We start from the raw sequence: 22368 nt of genomic DNA on the forward strand, positions 1-22368 counted from the left end.
CTCTTCTTTACAACCCCTTTCTTCAAAATTCTTGCCTTTCTCACCTTCTCAATTGGAACTTCAGTCTTCTTCCCTTTGAGATTCTCACGATTACTAACCTCCATTGTTGCCTTCTTCATCTCCTTCAAAAGCTTCAAGCTTCTAAGGTCTTTCTTCAACTTATTGCAAGTATATTGAATATGGCCACTCTTTTGGAAATGATAGCACACCATATCCCCATACCCAACTCTTGCCCTCTTGATTCCGTTTTTCTCTTTAATCCCGTTCTTTGATGTATTTCTCCAAATGATTTTACCATCCCCTATAAATGGATTCCAATCAACAATCATACCAACCTCCATGAAAGGTATTTCCTCGCCATTGACATTAACCCTAGCAGCACCTTCAAGTTTCTTAACTCTCAACAACAAAGGCTCCATCACTAGCCTTTACTCTACCACCATTGTTAACAAGTTCTCCTTATTATCTCTTGAGAACTCCATTAACAAAATCTTCTTCTCTTGCCTACACACTATTTTTCTCTCCCTTAAGGTTTCAACAAACCCTAATGGCTTCAACAAACCATCTAAAGACTTCTCAACTACTACCATCTCTCTTCTACCAATCTCCAAGGTTTCCCTCTTTCCATACCCCACGGAATACACCAAGCTCTTATACCAATTGGTAGTATAATGAGTAGAAGATGAGTGAAAAATAGAACAAGAACAAGAGAACAACAAACAAGTGTTTATGAGGTATCTAAAGATAACTCCTCCTCAAATGATGATTACTTTTATTAATATAATCACCAATGCACTAATGACTAACCACGCACACTTGAGAACATTCTCTCAAGATAATGATCCCATTCAACAATGGAGATCGCCCATAATCTAACCCTAACTTTCTCTAGTGTATTAGCCTCCCCCTCATCTTCTAATGACGTTTTAAAACACATATATATAGTCTAAGACATATTAGAAACCCTAAAACAAAAGACCTTGCAGTCCAAGCAAAATACGACAAAAAAATGGAAGCCGGATGAATTGGGCACTAAACCTCACTCGGGCTTAGCCTTCATGGTCATGATCTTCAATGCTCTAATATCATGGAAAATAAAGCTTTTCCTTCAATACTCACATCCTCTTTTGCATTTACCACACATCCTTCGTCAAGGCATGTTAGTGAATTGCCCAATGTGTGGTTGAAGTCATCTCCAAACATGGATAGTTTGGCTCTTACACTAACAATTAGCAAACTAGTAGATTATTAGCTATTATTTTATAAGTGATAAGTGTTATTGAGTCTTGTATTTCTACATCAATTGCTTGTATCATGGACTCCTGTAAACTTTGGGCTATGTACTTAAGGATGTGCGGGGTGTTTATTTGAGCTGGCATTTTTAGTATGATAACCGATAAGATCTATAGGGCCAAAGGTTTTGGTTTTATTGTTTAATTCTTTTATCTATTTTATACAATGGTATTTGGCATTCGTGGCAGATCCGTTGTGCACGGAGAGGGACTCGACTGAGATTTGGAAGAATTTCGTGATCAATGCGGAAATCATCGCAAAAGGAAGCAGAGAGCTATCAATGCTAGTGTACTTCACCTGCAAGCATTGTAATGGAAGCACTTTAGTATGATCATTTTGTAATGCAACACTTGTTGCATATGTTTTTTTTATGCCATCTAATACATAATTCAAGTCAACATCTATAATTGTGCATAATAGAAAAACTATATAAATTTGATACTAAATAGAATTTACATTAAGATGAATTCAAGAATTTGTTAAAACCTAGAGTGAGAATGATGTATTGGTAAAGTCCAACTAATAAGCGAGACTACTTTTCACGGTAAATTATATACATTTCTACCATATAGATATAGATATTGCAGCTGCAAAACGTATTATGTTTACCTCATAACCCCAGCCATCTCCTCTAGCTCTGGAACACTTTCCAATTTTTTGCGTCAATAAAACATTGTTTAGGCTAGACATTTGGGTGCATAGTATGACCAATTAACATGATGAACGAACTTACATCATTGACAGGTTCATAGATTTCATCGACTGTCTTTTCAAACAGCTCAGCAACTGCATCCGTAAACACCAACAAATCCAAATTTCCCGTGGCACACGTGCCAAAAAGTTTAACCCCAGTCTAGCATCAAAATTATTAGTTAGGCATCTCTGATTAACTACTTTCAGTCAACAAAATAGCACTCTCTCTTGTAGGAATTTGGACAGTCAAAAACATCATATTTTGTTTTGTATACCCTTTGTTTGGGTTCGTCACACGTGAGGAATCTGCCTAACTAAATGGATCAATGCCTACCCTTATTCAATAGTCCTTCTCCTGGATGGTGTCTGATGCCTGCACAATCCAAGTATTTTTTTATTAGCACTATAGACACTAAGCCTGATAACACAGAAGAGAAAATGGCTTGGCATATAGTTTTCGTGTTGACTGCAACAATGGTTTGAATTCATATTCAGTTGAATGTGCCAATCTTTTAAAAATTGTTCTCCTGTTTAGAAAACTACAAGAGAGTGCACGATAGACCTGCATATGTGGTTGTCAGACAAGCAGCTATTTATCTAGTTAAGTCACATTTAACAACATCAGAATATATCATTGGTCAAGAGACTCTACTTCTTTGCTAGTTGGTGCCTCTAAGATGTAAGAGGACATTGTAGTTCACAGACTGAAACCTACACTTATATATGAAATTTTTGTGAAACCCATAACCTTAACAATCAGATCATTGCCTTCTAAAACGTAGGCCAAGTCTTTCCATACAGATACAACTAACGGTTGATGAGAGCTTTTTAGCAGATAAACCCCCGTTACCTTTTTTAAGAAAAACATCAGATACAATTTCAAATATCTGAGAACAATCGATCATGCAACAAACCTGTTATTTGTGATGCAGACATCACGAACAGAATTTTGCCTTTCAATTCAGCTTTTTACTTCCCTAATCTCTTTAATAAAGATCATAATGCTAATAATATATATAGTAATATAGGATGTTAAAGGTGGTTAACAGATAAGAAATATAGTATATGAATGATTAGCTATGCATAGGCACCTTAATGCAAAGTAATTGATCAAATTGCTATAATGTGTGAATCTTGTTTCCGTGTAAAGCAACTAATAAGCATCATTGTTTATCCTTAGATTTCATGTATTGAATCTGTCATAAGTATCAGCAGTCTTGGGTAGTGCTGCAATAGTGATGTATTTGGGTTCTGAAACAGAACCTATATTATCTTATTAGAACTCAATGGAGGTCCGATTGATGAAGGATAACTGGCATTCGCCTCTCCTTGTCTGGAATTTTTCTTCCACCCGCTTTAAAGTCACATTTGTGATAATATACTCTTGATTGAGCAGGATCAGTTCATCCTCCAATAAACTAGCCTTTAGAATGTCACCCTGTCCCACAATCAAGTTTAAACAAAATTCTAAATACAAGCACTTATAAAGACTGTTGCATCAGATATCGCAAGCAGTGAACTCACCGCAGCATCTTGCAACAACAAGCGTTGAAATATTTCTTGACCGGCAATTGGAACGGCCTAGATTTCTATTATGGGAATATTGTTGAAATATCTTTTGGGAATATTGTTGAAATATCTTTTGGGAATATTGTTGATTCGGAAAATATATTTAGGAAATATTTTTGACTAGAATATAATCTTTGGTGTATATCCTATAATTAGGTAATTGGGTGTAATTGGTAGTGATTTCCTTATTTAGGAAGATTATCCTTAATTCTAAGGAATCAAGTTGTATGTAACTTGCATTTGGAACCTGATTCGAACGTTCCGGTTCCTGTTTCGGTTCCGGACGGTTCCAAACGGTTCCTTGGCGGTTCATGAAGCGTTTCCGGCGGTTCCAACTCGCGGATCGGACCATCAATTCCATTTTTATTTTTCCTCTAAATATAATATAAAAATACTATAATATTGCAGACATACCTTTGATGATTACTTGATTATTAGCGAAATTCATTGCTTGTCATCGTTATTAAAATATTTACTAAAAAGAATCAAAAAAAATAAATTAATAAGAAACGAATCAACGATAAAGATGATTAATAAAAAAAAAAAGGGAGCAAATGGACTTGAACCTAGTACCCAAAGGAATACTAAGCTGCCTACGTATCCCGAAGGAATCAAAGCCCACGTAGTTCTTTGTCATACCTTTTATTTGTAGTTGTTGAATGTTGATTGATCGTTATCCGATTGATCCTATTCGTCTTCGTCATCATCATCTAGTTGGTTAGATGCTTCCGCTGACTCTCCTCCTGACGATGATGCAGATGTATCCATCATCATCCATGCATCATCATCATCGCCTTGATCATCATCGTTCTTTAGTTCTTGTGTTCAAAGCTCCGCTTGATCCCAATATGTCTTGCAAACACATATTTGAATACTATGTGGAGCAAGACGAGATCCTTTTTCGTCTAAAACTCTTCTACCTGCACTAAAAGCAGACTCCGATGCAATCGTAAAAGCAGGAATTGCAAGGATATCCTTTGCAATTCTCGATAATATAGGAAATTTATATATTTTTCTTTCCACCATTCTAAAATATTATAGCTACCTTGGTCAATTTCAAAGTGATGTTTAAGATAATTATCTAATTCTAAATATGAAGTGGAGGGTGAAGAAGAAGATGATCCTACAAAACTATCATCTTGGCTTATTATGTTAGCTATTACAGAATTATAATAAGAGGGACGTGCCGAGACACTAGCACGCCTAGACGTATCGCGACTTGGGTTATATACACTAGCATAGTAATCATAAAGTTCTACTAAAAGTTTTTTACAAGTTCCAACATAATTATGTACATCATTAGGCGGGCGATCTAATGATTGGTAGTAAAATCCAATTACTTTAGTAAGGACTTCTGTCATAAAACATGGGTCTAAAATTGTCGCAATTTCATAAATAAAAGGAAACTCAGTAAAATATGTCTTCTTCTTATCCATCATATCTGCAAGAATCGGCTTTAAATATGGGTTAGTATCATCATGCAAATGTTTAAGAAGATGATAAAAAATAGTAATACACTCACTTATTACTAAGTAGACGTTTGGTTCGTAAACATATGAAAAAATCTTAGTTGCGTGGTCATACGTTTCTAATATTTTCTGTACACCTATAGCTATGTTCCCATGTGTCATCATTTATATAGCTATCTGTACACTCACTATAACGTTGTGTTATAACTGGACGATAAGAAATCGCTTTCTTAATAAATCGTTGGTTGAGCCCCAACGTGTAGGAGTATCTAATGACCAATACACTTTTTTTAGTTGATAATGGTCACATAATTGCTTATATCTTCTCTTTATCTGTCCAATTCTAAGCCACTTCACTATGTCTCTAATGGGATCTAATAAATGACTTAATTGTTTTATACCTGCTTGGCAAGATAAGTTTACTATATCAGCACAACAACGTATGTGTAATAATCTACCCTCAAGGATAAAACTAAATGCAAGTTCGTTATACAAAAGTTCGATGCATTTAATGTTGGCGGTTGCATTATCGGTAGAACAACAAAATATCTTATTTAATAAGTTCCATTCTTTACATATCTCTATTAATCTGTATTTTATATTTTCACCCGTATGTCTTTCGAGCGTTCCCTCAAAAGCAATTATTCTTTTTTGAATAATCCAACTTTGATCTATCCAATGTGCTGTTACACACATATAAGCTTCTATATGTGGGGGAGCAGACCAAATACCAGTTGTTATGCTAACCTTACCATTAAATGATTTAAACATTTCTACTAATTCATAGCGCATTGATTCATATAATTTAATTGTGCGTCGTTTAAGAGTGTTCCTAGGGATTGCTCTATATTGTGGTTGCAAAGTTTTTCTAGTGTAATGCTCGTATGCCCTACTTTCACCATGGTTAAATGGCAATTCATCAAAAATTACTTATTTAGAAAATTCATCAATCATATCATTACGATTATATTTAAAAGGCATACCTGTGCTGAGAATGTCCCACTGTCGGCTTCCACTTGTGGTCCCACTGCCGCTTGCTGCATGAGTTTCTTTTGTGATTCCATGCTTCTTTGCCAAATGTTTGTTAAAAGATCTCGTACCACCACCTAACACGTATTCACAAAACACAATAAATGAAGTTTTAATACATTCGTGATTTATAAAATATGAATATATAATGTATGTATAAAAAACTTAAAAAGTATTTACCTCTGGTGAAATTGTATGAAACTAAGGGCTTTACTCCTTGACTTTCACAAATTTGACAAGTGCATAAGAAAACATCTGGATTATCGGTTGGTTCTTTTGTAAAATACGACCACACATGTGAAACAGTTGTACCACTAGGAGGTGGCATTGCCAGAAAAGGTTGTCTTACTGGTTCATCTTCATCTAAATTTAAATATAAAGACATACTCATATACCACAATATATAAATTAATAATAATTTAAAATTTAATCAATTTGAAGAATAAAATTATAAAATTAACCGATAGTTTGGAAATTGACTCGTTTACCACGAGCTTGTCTTTGTTGTTTTTGTTGTTGTTGTTGTTCTTCATGTGATCTTGTTGATGACTGTCGAAATCTATGTATCCCAATAGGGGTCGTTGGTTCCTCTTCTTGTTCTTCTTCTTCATCAATTTCTATTTCTCTTTCCACTTCTTCTGCATAATTGTGTAATTCTTGGTCATACCCTTCTGGATAATTTGGTTCATAATTATAATTACTAATCGAAGGTGTTGTTGATACCGACGGAATTGAAGTGGCCTTTCTTTTGGAGCTAGAACCTCCCAATGATTTTGCCACTTTAGTAACTTTTTTAGAGACTTTTTTCAAAAAAGAAGACATGATAATATTGAAATAATAATAGAATTAAGAAATAAATAAATATTTAATAGACTAATTATGTAATTAATTAAATAAAGAAATAATTAAAAGACTGATTATGTAATTAAGAGAATAATTGCATAATTAAGTAATTAAGTAGAGAGAGTAAGTAGAGAGAGTAGGAGAAGAGATGAGTTGTGAATGAAAATGATTGAAAGTGATGTGTATTTATAGAATAAATTGCAACGGCTAGTAACGGCTATTTTCTGGTTCCGGTTCCATGGAACCGAAACCGGTCTCGTTGGGCCGGTTCACCCGGACCGATTCCGGTTCCGGCTCGCGGTTCTTAGGTTCGATTCAAGCAGTTTTTTTCGGGTGGTTTCACGGTTCCGGCAACTTTTTTTTCGGCTGTTTCACGGTTTTGCGGTTCGGGCCGATTCGGAACCTGTCACGAACGGTTCCGGTTCCGGGACGGTTTCAAGCGATTCGGTTTCGGGTAACCCGCTCCGTGGCTATCCTTAGTAACATATATATGCTTTTGCATTGTCAATAAGAAATCAAGCCATTATTGTTAATTTCTACATGGTATCAAGAGCAGGTTAAGTTTTTTCCCAGAAAAACAAAAAAAAAAAAAAAAAACAAATAGCCATGGCTGGTGATGATGGTGCGCCACCACCACACCACAGAAAATTGAAATTAATAATCCCTTCTACCTCGGTGCACATAATAGGCCGGGGGATTTTATCATACCAATTAGACTCAAACTTGATAATTTTGATTCTTGGTCACATGCCATTAAAGTTTCTCTTTGTTCTCGTCGTAAATTCGGTTTTCTTGATGGCACGATTACAGATGTTGTGTCACCCGCAACAAAGGAGGATTGGGTCGTGGTACACTGTATGCTCGTGTCATAGTTCATGAATACAATCGATCCTGAGGTAAAATCTATGCTTTCAAATCCTGATAATGCAAAACAGTTGTGGGATGATTTGCATGAACGATTTTGTGTTGTGAATGGACCTCGGATTCATCAGTTGAAATCTCAAATTAATAAATGTGAGCAAACTAAAACCATGTATGTTGCGATTTATTTTGGAAAATTAAAGGTTTTGTGGGATGAACTTGCAAAATTACAACCTTTAATTTCTTGTAAGTATGGCAAATGTACTTGTGATGTTAGTAAGCAACATGTAAAGCGTCGTGAAGATGATATGTTGCAACAATTTTTGCTTGGTTTGTATTCTGAGTATCATGCGCACATTAGGTCAAATATTCTTGCTCAAGACCCTTTGCCATCATTGAATAAAGCCTATCAACAAGTATCTCATGAAGAACTTGTACGTGGCTTTGCACGTGTCCAAGACGAACCCTCACCTCCCGTGGGGTTTGCTGTCCATGCAGCAGCAGGTAGGGGTCGTGGTTCTACTGCTAAGCTTGCCTCGAACATGCCTGTTTGTACTCATTGCAAGAAGCCTGGTCATTTGGCTTCAAACTGTTATGCTTTACAAGTGTGTGCTCATTGCAAAAAGCGAGGACATGATCTTACTCGCTACTTTGAAATTTTTGGTTACCCTACAGGATAGACCACGGGGCATCGAGGAAGCAAGCCACCTAGTCAAGGCCGTGGGTTGGCACGTGCAAATGTAGCAGCCAGCAACAGCTCATCTACAGCAAACCCGGCGTCAGACTCCTCCACCTCCACTCCTTTTCCGTCTTCAAGTGGACAAGTTTTCACAGCAACACAGTGGAAGGCTATCATGGGTTTCTTTGGTAATGATAAAATACCATAAAATCGCTTGAGTGGTAAGTTTGATAATACTTCTTGGATCATTGATACAGGTGCAACTCACCATGTCACTAGAGAAAATTCTTGGTTGTTTGACATTAAAAATATACATTGCCCTATGGGTTTGCCAAATGGTGATACTGTAATTGCATCTATGGAGGGATCGGTTTATTTGTCAGATATGATCACTCTACATCACGTTCTATATGTTCCTAACTTAAGTTGAAATTTACTTTCTGTTTCGCAACTTAATGATAATTTACAGTCAATTGTCATATTTAAATCTGATGTGTGCTTGATACAGGACCAAATAAAGGCTCAGATTGGAACGAGAGTTAGGCGGGATGGACTATACTACTTCAGCAAACCGGAGGTGGTGTCTGCAGTTGAAGCTACATCTGATGTGGAGTTGTGGCATAGAAGAATGGGGCATCCTTCCGAGAAAGTAGTTAAGTCTCTTCCTCATGTTGGTAAATCCAAGAGTAGTTTGAATAAAAATTGTGAAGTCTGTTTTCGTTCTAAACACCATAGAGACAAGTTTCCTTTAAGTAATAATAATTGTTCTCGAATTTTTGAGAAAATTCGTTGTGATATGTGGGGTCCTTATCGACATGAGTCATTGTGTGGTGCTCGTTATTTTTTGACGATTGTGGATGATTTTTCAAGGGTTGTATGGATTTATTTATTGTTGATAAAATGGAAGTTTTTCAAATGTTTATGACTTTTGTAGCTATGGTGGATAAACAATTTGGTCAACATATTACAATTGTGCAAAGTGATAATGGCACTGAATTTAAATGCTTGCTTGATTATTTTCGTGATAATGGTATTCTTTTTCAAAGCTCTTGTGTTGGTACACCACAACAAAACGGGAGGGTGGAGAGAAAACATAAACACATTTTAAGAGTTGGGAGAGCTTTGCGTTTTCAAGCCAACTTGCCAATTTATTTTTGGGGTGAGTGTATTCTTGCTGCGACACATTTGATAAACCGTACTCCCACACCTCTTCTTCAAAATAAAACACCGTTTGAAATTCTTTTCAATAAATTACCCACCTTTGATGCTATTCGTACCTTTGGATGCCTTTGTTTTGCTCATAATCAAAAAACAAAAGGTGACAAGTTTGCTAGTAAGAGTAGGAAGTGTGTCTTTGTGGAGTATCCATTTGGGCAAAAAGGTTGGAGAGTGTATGATTTGGATACGAAGGAATTTTTTGTTTCTCGGGATGTTAAATTTATTGAAAATGTGTTCCCGTTTGCTAGTCCCGATTAAATGTTGAGTCTAGTGTTGATTATGATGGAGAAATCCATGAGGATTTTGCAGACACTGGTTTACGTGATGAAGAATGTGATAATGAGATGCATAGTTATGATCGGGGGGGTAGGTACGAGCCGTGAACATAGGAGCCGTGCCAACTTGCAGCAGCCTACGCCCAGCGGACGCTGCTTTTTCCAGCAGCTTTAACGCGGACGCTACTGGTTCATCTGCTGGAAACCCAGCGGGCGTTAGGTCCAGCCTGCCACCTATACCAGCAGCGTCTGTCCAGCAGCCCTTGTCTACAGATGCTGCAACACAGCAGCAGCCCCTTGCTATCTTTGAAGGTCGAGAAGACCCACAACAACTTACTAAAAATATGGGCCTTGGATTCCGTACAAAATATCCATCTGTCAAGCTTCGTGACCATGTTACTCAGACTATTTTTGCTAGTAGTCCATCTCTCCCGGCTCCAGTTGCCGATCACTCTTCAGGTACTTCGTATCCTTTTACACATTATATACATTGTGATAATTTTTCTATAAATTATCGAAAGTTTATTGCAGCGATAGTTAGTAACAATGATCCGAAGTCGTTTAAGAAGGCAATGAAATATGATGGTTGGAGACAGTCAATGAAGGAAGAAATTCGAGTACTTAAAAACAATGTCACATAGACCTTGGAGCCACTTCCTCCGGGCAAAAGAGCTCTTGGTAGTCAGTGGGTTTACAGGACAAAGTTTTTGTCCAATGGTGAAGTTGAAAGACTAAAATCCAAATTGGTAGTCCTTGGGAATCATCAGCAAGCAGGTATTGATTACACTGAAACATTTGCTCCAGTTGCTAAAATAACTATTGTTCAGACTTTTTTGGCAATTGCAGCTTCTAAGAATTGGGAACTTCACCAAATGGATGTTCATAATGCCTTCTTGAACGGTGACCTTGATGAAGAAGTCTATATGAAGTTGCCTCCCAGATTTGAGAGTTCTGATCCTAATTTGGTTTGCCGATTGAGAAAGTCGTTGTATGGCTTGAAATAGGCTCACAGATGTTGGTTTGCAAAGTTAGTAACAACATTGAAAGATTATGGCTTTCTTCAATCTTATTCAGACTATTCATTATTTACATATACTAAGACAGGTATACTAATTAATGTCTTAGTATATGTTGATGATCTTGTTAAATCTGAGAACGATTCCGCTGTGTTGTGTACTTTCAAGTCCTATCTTAGTGATTGTTTCAAAATGAAGGACTTGGGTCCTTTGAAATATTTTCTGGGTATAGAGGTAGCCAGGAGTTCTGCAGGTCTGTTTTTGTGTCAAAGAAAATATACTCTGGATATTGTTTCTGAAGCAGGATTGTTAGGAGCTAAGCCGACTGGCTTTCCCATAGAGCAGAATCATAAGCTTGGCTTGGCTAGTGGAGAATTACTTAAAGATCCAGAGTCGTATCGGAGGCTTGTTGGTCGATTGATATATCTTTATGTTTCTCGTCCGGATTTGGCATATTTTGTTCACATCTTGTCTCAGTTCATGCAGGAACCCAGAACTGAGCATTGGGAGGCGGCCTTAAGGGTCGTTCGATATTTGAAAGGGACATCAGGACAAGGTATTCTTTTGAGTGCAGATTGTGACTTGACTCTACAGGGATGGTGTGATTCCGATTGGGCTGCATGCCTAGTCACTCGACGTTCTCTTACAGGTTGACTCGTGTTTCTTAGTCGATCTCCTGTGTCTTGGAAGACAAAGAAGCAGCATATCGTCTCAAGGTCATCAGCTGAGGCCGAATACAGATTTATGGCTGCCATCACTTGTGAGTTAAAGTGGTTGAAGGGTTTGTTGTTAAGCTTGGGTGTGAATCATCCTAAAGCAATTAAATTGTTCTGTGATAGTCAATCCGCCTTACACATTGCAAAGAACCCAGTTTTCCATGAACGGACGAAGCACATAGAAGTTGACTGTCATTTTGTTCGAGATGCAATCAATGAGGGTTTAATATCTCCATCTCATATTTCTACATCTTCTCAATTGGCGGATATTTTTACTAAGGCGCTTGGTAAAATGCAGTTTGATAATTTACTCTCCAAGTTGGGCATTCATGATCCTCATGCTCCAACTTGAGGGGGGGTATTACGGGAATATTGTTGAAATATCTTTTGGGAATATTGTTGATTGGGAAAATATATTTAGAAAATATTTTTGACTACAAAATAATCTTTGGTGTATATCCTATAACTAGGTAATTGGGTATAATTGGTAGTGATTTTCTTATTTAGGAAGATTATCCTTAATTCTAGGGAATGAAGTTATATGTAACATGTATATGCTTTTGCATTGTCAATAAGAAATCAAGCCATTATTGTCAATTTCTACAATTTCTCAATGACCCTAACCTAAATCTTGTTTAACGTTGATTTTTGTTTGATTGTTTCAGTTGAAGATTTTTCGCTTAATGGTTTCTATATACAAGTAGATAAATGTCTGTTAACAATCTAACTCGTGGCTCATCCATTTAAAACATAGTAAGGACTATGCATAGATGATGTTGGTTAAGCAACACGTGTTTGAACTACTACTACCCAATATCATAATATAATCAATTAAAAGGCATAACAGCTGGGTCGGATCACCATAATGAGTATGAAAATTTTCTTAAAAATGAATTTATGCAGATAATAATCATTTATCAACAACATCTTTCTTCTATTGTTTTTGTTAAGTATGAACTATATAGAATGAGATGAAAAAAAAAACCTATTAACTAATCATAATCCACTTTATACTCTAATGTGAAATAAGTCACAGTTCATATATAGCCATATAAAACAGATGTTAGAGAAGGTTTTAGAACTCCCACAAAAGCTGCAAAAAGAGGTAAGGCAACATTTTTTTTATAGAGTAAGATAATCCTTGCCCACCAAATTAAACAGTATAGGCACAATATAGGCATTCATCATTTTTTTATTTATAGATTCTAGACGGACTTATCAAAAAAAAAATAGAATACTAGTACTTTTAGAAGGAACCAAAAGAATTAATTGGGGCGAATGTTCTTTCCCATAAATTCATGCTCATATCCACTTCAACTGGGGCGAATGCGGTGCAAAACCTGAATAATTTTATACGTCTGTCATCACTAATAAATATTATTAATGAAATACAACATTCATTATCTTGTCAATTGTGAAGATATTAATTGAAAAGTAGTAATCAGGTGAGTAATACTAAAGAAGCTTCACAATCCATTAAATTGTAATCTTTATCTACAATTAATAATATCACCAATCACCATACCAGTTTGTTAGAATACAATTTATTATGAGTGTCGAGTGATGTGGCAAACTACTCAAATTAAGAACAATAGAAACTTAAAGAAATTGATTTGCATATTTAACAAAAAGAATCAACACAAATAAACTTTAAAATTCAACAATTTGGGTAATTTTCTAGCAAATTCAATCAATTTAGGGTTTAACAATTGTCATTCAACTGAATAAGCTTCAAACTTTACATTCATTTTATAAAAATATTGTCGAATGAGTCCATACTACCAAGTTAGATTAGATCATGTCAGTCAACTCCAGTACAAGTTAAAGATTCGTTAAGTTTAGTTCAATTCACATCAATTCAATTATATTAAGTAAGATCACTTATAAAAAGTTAGATTAAGCTCATTCAATTCAAATTTGTCCATCACTTTCACCCTCACATTCTAATTATTTAATAAGCTCCAATAAAACGAGTTCAGTTCAGTAAAAATAAGTTGGGCATGTCGCACTATTTGCGGATTTTCACAAGCATAGCCAATTACAAACAACAAATTTAGGAATTAAGTTTTAACGATCCAATTGTTGTCAATAAATCAAGAATATATCAACAAAATTGACACCTATTAACTGTTATATAGTAAAGCAATTTGAATACATTAAGATTAACTTACAATTAATAGCTAAACACTCTAATTAACACGCTACTCTAAATAAATACGGGTGATAAATATTTTACGTAAAATTACTTGACACTCTCTCTGCCCAAATAAATAGCCCTAACTATAAAATAGGTAAAAATTAGTAAAGCTAGTAAAACTTAATATTTTACGGAAAATTATAGAAAATGAGTAGACGAAATTAAAAAGTATGTAACATATGTAGATAAAATTAAAGAAAAAAAATTAGTCATGACCATAATTTTTTGTTAAGAACGTTTCATAAATAAAAAATTGAGGTATTTTAAAAATCATTTTTAGTTCTCTAGCTCTCTAGATTATATTTTCTGGATAGAGGAATCAAAATTCAAAAGCTTCATGGATATAATTTAATTACCAATAACGAAAATATCGTTTGATTAGAGCTGTTCAAAACAAACCCGACCCGAAAATCCGATCCGAAATCGAAAATTATCCGACCCGAAAAAATGTAAGTTTTTTAGGTTTACCGAACTGCAATTACCCGAACCGTTACTTCACTCGAATCGTTTGATAACCGAAAATGGCAAAATCGAACTCGAATTGCAACCGAATTTTATAACCGACATATAAACCTTAACCGATGTTACCCGAACTGAACAGTGATCGACCCGAGTCAAATCCGACCCGAATTATGCACGTAACCGAATGTAACCTGACTAAAACCGATTAAGATCGAACTGTTTTTAACCCGAACTGATACAAACCCGAACCGATTGTAAATTGAACTGTTATAAATCCGAATCAAATTTTCACCTAAATTTAGCAAATTAAGTCCAATTTCAATTTTCTAATAATGCGGAAAAAGGAAGAACACAAGTTCTATACAGAAGAGATTGCATACATAATATATATATAAATATAAATAAATATATATATATATATATATATATATATATATATATATATATATTATATATATATATATATATATATATATATATATATATATATATATATATATATATATATAAACTAATTGAAATAAATTGATCTGCCTATTAGGGCTGGCAAAAGCTGACCCGACCTGCTAATTTGATCTAAAACCGTCTCGAAATTAGCGGGTTTGGGTTTAGATTTTTGACCCAATTAATTAAATGGGTCAACCCGACCTGATCTGTTTATTAAATGGGTTAGGTTCAGGTTGAATATTTAAACCCGAAAAAAATCTGTTTAACCCATTTATTAAATTTAAGACGGATTAACATTTGCCAAATACTTCGTAAAACTAAGATAATACCAATTACCATGTATTGAGGGATTTTTCAGCTGAAGATGACTTTCAATAAGAAAGGAAGTTGTCCCACATTGGCTAAGCTGAAGATGACTTTCAATAACAAAGGAAGTTGTCCCACATCGGCTATAAAAGATACTAATAAAAGAAAAATTCTTTAAATCACTCCCACAGATCTCATACCAACTTACGCAGCCACGCCGTGAGCACAAAGCGAACTATTCTTTCACCTTTTACAAAGAATACCGTGTGCTCGCTGTATTAAGTGGCATACGTTTATTTTTGGAGGAAGCCTTTAATTAAGGTTAAATGGGTCAAATGACCTGAAATATATGAATTTAATGACCTAAAAAAAAGTAGGTTAAATGGGTCATTAGCAGGTTGATCTGATTTGCTACAGATCAGGTCGGGGTTTCAATTTTTGACCCATTAATTAAATGGGTCAGGTTCAGGTTAAGGGTTTATTGACCCATTTATATATGTTCCGAACCTGAAAATGACCCAACCTGACCTGTTTGACACCTCTATCTGCTATATCTGATAAAACAATCGGTAATTATTTTTTGTAAGTAAATGAGCATATATTAATTAAAAACCTGACTATTAACTTATTTCGATATTGACCCGATCAATAGTTATCCGTAACCGATAACTACTCGAAAAATAAAGCTTGAACCCGATCTGTACCCGAAAAAACCGAACCAATTAGTAATCGATGACAACCCGAGACCGATTGACACTCGACACGGACTTCAACCGACACCGAACTGATGCTAACCCGATAGCTTGAATAACCGATCTCTAACCGAACCGTGGCTAACCGACTCGACCCGAGTGTGACCCGTTGTAACACACAGCCGAAAAATAACCGATCCGAAATGCAACCGAACCGAATAACACCCGTCCGAAACCGACCCGATCAACCGAATGAACACCTCTACGTTTGATGGACGATAAAAATTAAATTTTAGCAAGTCTTGTATGAGACTGTCTCACTGTAATACGGACTCATACAAGCAATCCATTAGTAAACAATATAAAAAAATGAAAATTGAATTCTAACTTGTAAAAGAAGCAATTTTTTTTGAAATACTTTAAACTGACCCAATTGAGGTCGTCTTACGGTGAGACGACTTTAATAAAAAAAACGTGTACTATAATAAATCAATCCACTATTTATTTACAACATACATATTATATTAAACTTTTTCTATAGTAACATTATCTTGAATAAAGAGAAATGGATTTAATAAATTATTTTAAATTGTTATTAATTCAGGCAATGCATATGATTAAGATAGATGTTAATTACTAGCATTTTTTGTCTGAAAACACTTTTTTATTACGAGAAACTCTTTCAAGAATAAGATCAGAATTTTGATAAATTTATTGTGCTTTTACTTGTCATTTTTTCAGATTTAAAAAAATTAGTTGTTAATTTTACAAATAAAACATTGCCGAAATTTCATCCATTAGTTAGTGTCCCCTGGAACTTCTAACCCTGGATCCGCCACTGGCTACTACTTATTTGCTACCAGATGCATTATGTTCACCAATGGTGTGAGTACATTGTTTTTGTTTTTGTTTCACTGTTAAACAGTTTGTATAACGACTAGACTCCAGTGGTAGCCATATAGTCGCTATAGGCCCATAGTGAACGAATGACTACCATTTTGAATTTTTTTAATGAAATTCTGATAACTTAACCTCACGCAATTTTTGTAACAGATTATAACTAAAATTAAAGTGCTAGAGGTATTTGTTTTGAAGAATTCCGAAGGCAGAAATAAAAATTTAAATTTAAAGTTGAAAAATCCCTTGATTTTATAAAGGGGATAAGAATTTTAGAATGTTTAAAATTGTGTCATTGTGAGCTAAAGTCCTACAAAGAATGGCTTAGGGGAGAATTGGTATTATTTTTGAGATTAATACATAAAGCTTTTGTGAAATAATATATTTGTCATTAATAAAACAATAGAAAAATTGAAAGATAAAATCTATTTTAACCAGTTGATTATCAAATATTAACATGATAATTTGGCCGATATCTTTTTGTATTTAAATAAGCTAAAATTACAATAAACGATTTTACTAAACACAGGTAAAGACTTATTGGTCTAATCTTACGAGGATTGTCAACCTTTAAATTAAAGCAATAAAATTCCATTCCAATCTTTAAACCAGAAACTATTCCTATCAAATATATTAGGAGTTGGGAGAAATCCCATTGAATATTTCAGGTTTAACGAAGCGAAATTCTAAATTGCAGAGAGAACTCTGTAATTCTTATTTCATCTTCCAAAACAGGAAAATGTGAACAAAATATGATTTTTTTTTTCTAAAAGAAGTCCCAAAGTGAGTTTGGGTAAATATTATATCTCAAAATATGCATCTTCTAATCCCAACCTAAAGAATAACATTATTCCCTGTTACTAATAATAAACAATTAGTAAACTTTAGTCAAAAGTCAGCCCAACAATCACCCAATGTTACTAACAGCAAACAATGTCATTCCGTAAATGGTTAACCTGTCATAGAATTACACAGCATACAACGGTAGATTGATTATCATTGATAGTTCTCAGTTCGGTTTTGATTTTGGGAACATGAAGAGTTGAAGTTAAAGATGAAGAATTGCATGTGGGTTGAAGACAAGAACAAAGATATGATTTAGGAAAAGAAGATGGAGGTGAAGGTGGATCAATGTTGAAAAGGGGAAAGTAGAGGAAAGAGAAAAAGAGGAGAGGCAAATGTGAATTCTGGTGGCTTACTAGTAATAGAGAGGTGGTCAATGGGCGGTGCTGGACATGGCCGTTAAAATTAAAAGGCCAAATACTGACATTTGATCATGGTTCTCAATGGTGCTTTAAAAAAAAAAAAAAAAAAAAAAAAAAAAGCTAAGCAAGAAAGGTAAAGTTCAACAAATGTTATACGAAGAGAATACACCCTACGTTGTAGACCTGTAACTGTGTTAGTAGCAGGAACTGGGGTTGGGCAATCCAAAGTCTGAATTTTGGGCCCAAAGGGTCATTCCACTGAACAGCAAACATGAAATCACATGACATGGGACAAGGATTGCAGCAGATTCTGATAAGCACAACACAATAACTTAGAGAAACGAAACATCGTGAACAGGAGGGCTTACTGGATCCCTGAATTGCTGGTTCACTTGCTCGATTACGTCTTTCCTGCCCTCAAGCCTGCCAAGGATTGCATCTTCTCCAAAGTCATCTTCAACACCAAAGAGACGAGTCATCTAGAAAAGATTCAACAATTTGGTTACTTACTAATAAATGTAGGCCTATGACTGTCACATCATTAAAGCTAAAATTTAATTCGTGCTGTGTTCCCAGAAAAATCACAAAAAAATTGTAGCATCCATTAGCAGAAAGGGAGCAGGAAAAGACCTATGAGAAATTACATGAACAGCACAAAATTTAACATGGAGGGTGGGAGACAAATCAAGTGCTTGGAAACTCTTTCCATGTAAAATCATCACAGAATAAAAAATAGTTAACATAGAACAACTTTAAAGAACTTATCATACCATACCATTATCCCCTAACCAATTCCAAGAAATAGAAGTTTTCATAATATTACAATTTACACCTAACATGACAAAAAGAAAGGAAAAAACTAGTAAGCCATTAATTATAGGGGCTGTAGGATTTTAAAGGTACAGGTAATCAAGACCCTTTTTTCCCTAATGTAGAAGCCAGAAGGTGATACTTTTTCGGAAATTGCCAATCCAAGTTCCAGCCTCCTCCAAAAGATTTCACATAGGGCAGGCAAAAGTTGACACGACCTGCTAATCTGACCTGAACCCAACCCAAAATAAGTGGGTTTGGGTTGAGACTTTTGACCCAATTAATTAATTGGGTCGATTTGATCTGATCTGTTTCTTAAATGGGTTAGGTTCAGGTCAAAATTTTAAACCTGAAAAAAACCTGTATAACCCATTTAATTAAATGTGTTAATTTCGAGTTAAATCAATAAGTAAAAGCTAAATTTAGTTTATTTAATATTTTCTTATTTTTCATAGTAAACGCAAAATAAATAACAAAAAAACATAAAGTTAAAAATTAAAGCCTAAAAAGTTAGATTTAATCAACGTTAAAAACTTTAAAACGAAAACAAAAAAATTATAAACGGGTTAAGTGGGTCGAAATCAGGTCAACCTAATCTGTTGCAGGTCGGGTCAAGATTGTAATTTTTGACCCAATTAACTAAATAGGTTGGGTTTGGGTCAAGGTTTTTCTGACCTGTTTATATATGACCCGAACCCGAACCCGACCCAACCTGATCTGTTTGACAGGCCTAGTTTCATATGACCTTCACAAAATCCTCTACACCATAACAAACCTTGACCACAACCACCACCAGTCTCCGGACAACTGTTACTTGATTTGCCATCAAATTCGCTATCCATGATTCGTTTTCTCAATTTACAACTTACTGGAGGGTTAACAAATTAGACAATACTGTCAGACCTCACCAACACCTCAGCTCATTCTCATTACTGCAAGGCATCAGATATCAAACTTACAGGGGGCATCAGATATCCACCACAGGCTCAAAGAAGCTGAAAATCTCCACTGAATACAGGTTAAAAAAGAAAGAGTAAATTAGCACCATCCTGACCTTCGCCAGGAATTTCAAGGCCATTGTAGTGTTCTTTTAGCAGGCTAAGGGACAGAAACCATAAAGGGGAAGCGGAAAGAGGGGCATTGATTTTTACCTTTTCTATTACGTATAAACCAACAATGCCACATGAGTATACAAGTGGTCAACTTTTCTATGGCATTAATGTCTCTAAAATTTGTCAAACAGCACTCCACCTCTTACTTATAAATGGCGCAAGGCGCTCTAAAGTGCTAAGGGTCCATAGAGCCCTAGGTTCTAGGCACTAGATTTTTGAGTTCAAGGCAACCAAGAACCAAGAAAAAAAATTGAAGAACACCCAGTATGACCCAGGAAAAAAAAACTAGAAAAAGAAGAAAAGAGAAGAGAAGAGAAAAAGATGAAAAAGAAAAGAGAGGACAAGAGGAGACAAATACAGATGAAAAAGAAGAGAAGAGAAGAGATTAGACTAGTAGATGAGAAAAAAAAAGGAAAAAGAAGAGAAAACAAAACAAATGTGGTAAGTGCACGCATCAAATGAGCTTTTGAAGCAAATACCATAAAGAGCTCTCGGGTGCTTGGCCTTTCGGCGGCGGCGGCGCTATGAAGCACCCAAAGGGGCTCGTCTTAAGGAATGGCCTCACCTAGCCCAATCAAGGCATACAGCCCATCACCTACCCAAGGCGCTAGATTTGTGCACTATTGGGAAAGCTTTTAAAAAAAGGCTTCACGTAGCTCTAGGACTACCCAAAAATGGAGTTCATGAATTCACATTGTTATCCATGCCATAGTAACACTGCTCCTTGTCACCCCACAAAAAAAATTTGCATGTGTATTGATGTGCATGTGTGGTACACGATCAAACATACAAGACAAAACTTGAGTTAGGCTTGTCTAGAAAACTTCTTCATTCTTCCAGAGCTATACCCCACCAGCGGTTAGGGTAAAGGCAGCTACAGATGGTCATGTTACTATCTGGGTCGAATTAGATCAAAGCTCCTAAGAGTCAAATTGAACCTCAAGTTTTTTGTTCAACAAATAATCTTGGGAATCAAGTCCTTAACCAAGGAAACTGAACTTAAATATCACAAAGAAGAACGTCAAAAAATCAGCATCATATCAATTAACACCCTTTAACATGAATCATATAGAATCAAAATGGAAACTGGCCCAGATAGAACATTATGAAATACCAAGCTATCAACATTCAATAGTGAAAATTGCACCTATTTTTCCTCAAAAAAATGAGATAAGCCCATAAACTTTAAGTAGAAAAAAAGACCATAAGATGTCAAGAAGCCATACCTGACTTAACAAGCCCCCAAATTTACTTTTCAAGGTCATCATTTTTGATAGCCCCTTTTCTAATGTGGAAGGGAATTGCAAAAGACGAAGTGTATGCCCTGTGGGAGCTGTATCAAACACTATGACTGAGTAATCCATTGTTTGAACCAATCTGCAAAACAAAAAGAGTGCAAATATTAACAACAACTACGCGGTGCATCCAGGAAAAAACATATACACTGTCAATATATAGTTGGCACAGCTTAAACATAGAAGAAAAATGACTTGTTTGATGAGGAAGATTGTTTTGCAGGCAATCTGGTGGTTTCAAGTATATAATTGGAGTCAAGAATTAGCTTCTGAATTCTAAATGTCACTCAACTTTCCCTGATAAACTTCTTCATGATAGATAAATGGAAATAGCTTTTTTTCCTTGCCCCTTTGCATTCTTGTACAAGGCACGATCAAATACATCTCATACATTCATAGAAATAAATACATACACAGCATAACTAAACAGAAAATGGCTAAAAATGCTATGTCTAGTGGAAGATAGAAAGAAAATGATGATGATATAATAATAATAATAATAATAATAATAATAATAATAATAATAATAATAATAATAATAATAATAATAATAATAATAATAATAATAATAAAAATAATAATAATAATAATAATAAAAATAAAAATAATAATAATAATAATAATAATAATAATAATAATAATAATAATAATTATTATTATTATTATTATTATTATTATTATTATTATTATTATTATTATAATAGGGCATGAAACCCTTAATGCCCCAAAACAAGCCGTCACTCCCTTCTCTTCCCTCTCCTCTTCTCTCAATCCCCTCTCCCTCACGGGTCACGGCTCACAAAACCACCAGCTGTCGCCTCCTCCATGAGCACCAGCACCAGCACCAGCAGCAGGCCACGTTTCCCTTCCCCTGCAGCAGCCAGACACGCCTTCCCTTCTCCCTCACTCCTCACGGTAGCAGCAGCGCCGCTTCCCCACTAGCAGCTAGGTTGCGTCGTGCAGCCCGTGGTCAGCAGCTAGGCTGCGTTTGGACCCTTCAACCACCACAACCTTCATCCACCTCTTCACCATTTTTTTTACTAGTTTGAACTTTGTAAGCCATCTCCTCTTCTGCCAATTGATTCTTTTTATTTTCAATTAAAAGTTTTATGAAGTTTATGAGTGTCATGTTGATTTTTTTGTGTTATTTTCATTGAATCTTTTTGTGGGTAAGAGTGTAATTGATGAGTGGAACATATTTATGACTTAGGGTTTGAAGTATGATTAGAAATTATGAGTTGTATGTTGGTTGTGTGTTAGTTTCTTTGAATCTTACTATGAGTA

At 35.3% G+C, this 22368-nt stretch overlaps 1 long non-coding RNA gene and 1 other non-coding gene across 13 annotated transcripts; one reads left to right on the top strand and one right to left on the bottom strand.

The window, feature by feature from the left end:
* Positions 1 to 1081: 1081 nt before the first annotated feature.
* Positions 1082 to 18842, bottom strand: LOC130809837 (uncharacterized). Of its 12 annotated transcripts, XR_009040944.1 has the most exons (8): positions 18638 to 18841; positions 18236 to 18346; positions 6542 to 6691; positions 6234 to 6416; positions 3970 to 6130; positions 3078 to 3424; positions 1903 to 2359; positions 1101 to 1590 (listed from the first exon to the last, which is right to left on the bottom strand). It is a non-coding gene; the product is annotated as an uncharacterized LOC130809837 (long non-coding RNA). The 12 variants fall into 12 exon arrangements; XR_009040948.1 differs by having other exon boundaries at positions 1082 to 1590; positions 1903 to 4475; positions 6008 to 6130; positions 18638 to 18842; XR_009040951.1 differs by adding an exon at positions 12906 to 13019 and having other exon boundaries at positions 1088 to 1590; positions 1903 to 6130; positions 18638 to 18842.
* On the top strand, positions 15284 to 15398 carry LOC130811956 (U5 spliceosomal RNA). The gene has a single exon (XR_009041568.1). It is a non-coding gene; the product is annotated as a U5 spliceosomal RNA (small nuclear RNA).
* Positions 18843 to 22368: the final 3526 nt, after the last annotated feature.

Source organism: Amaranthus tricolor, chromosome 4 (assembly GCF_026212465.1).
Source record: "Amaranthus tricolor cultivar Red isolate AtriRed21 chromosome 4, ASM2621246v1, whole genome shotgun sequence".
NCBI lineage: Eukaryota > Viridiplantae > Streptophyta > Magnoliopsida > Caryophyllales > Amaranthaceae > Amaranthus > Amaranthus tricolor.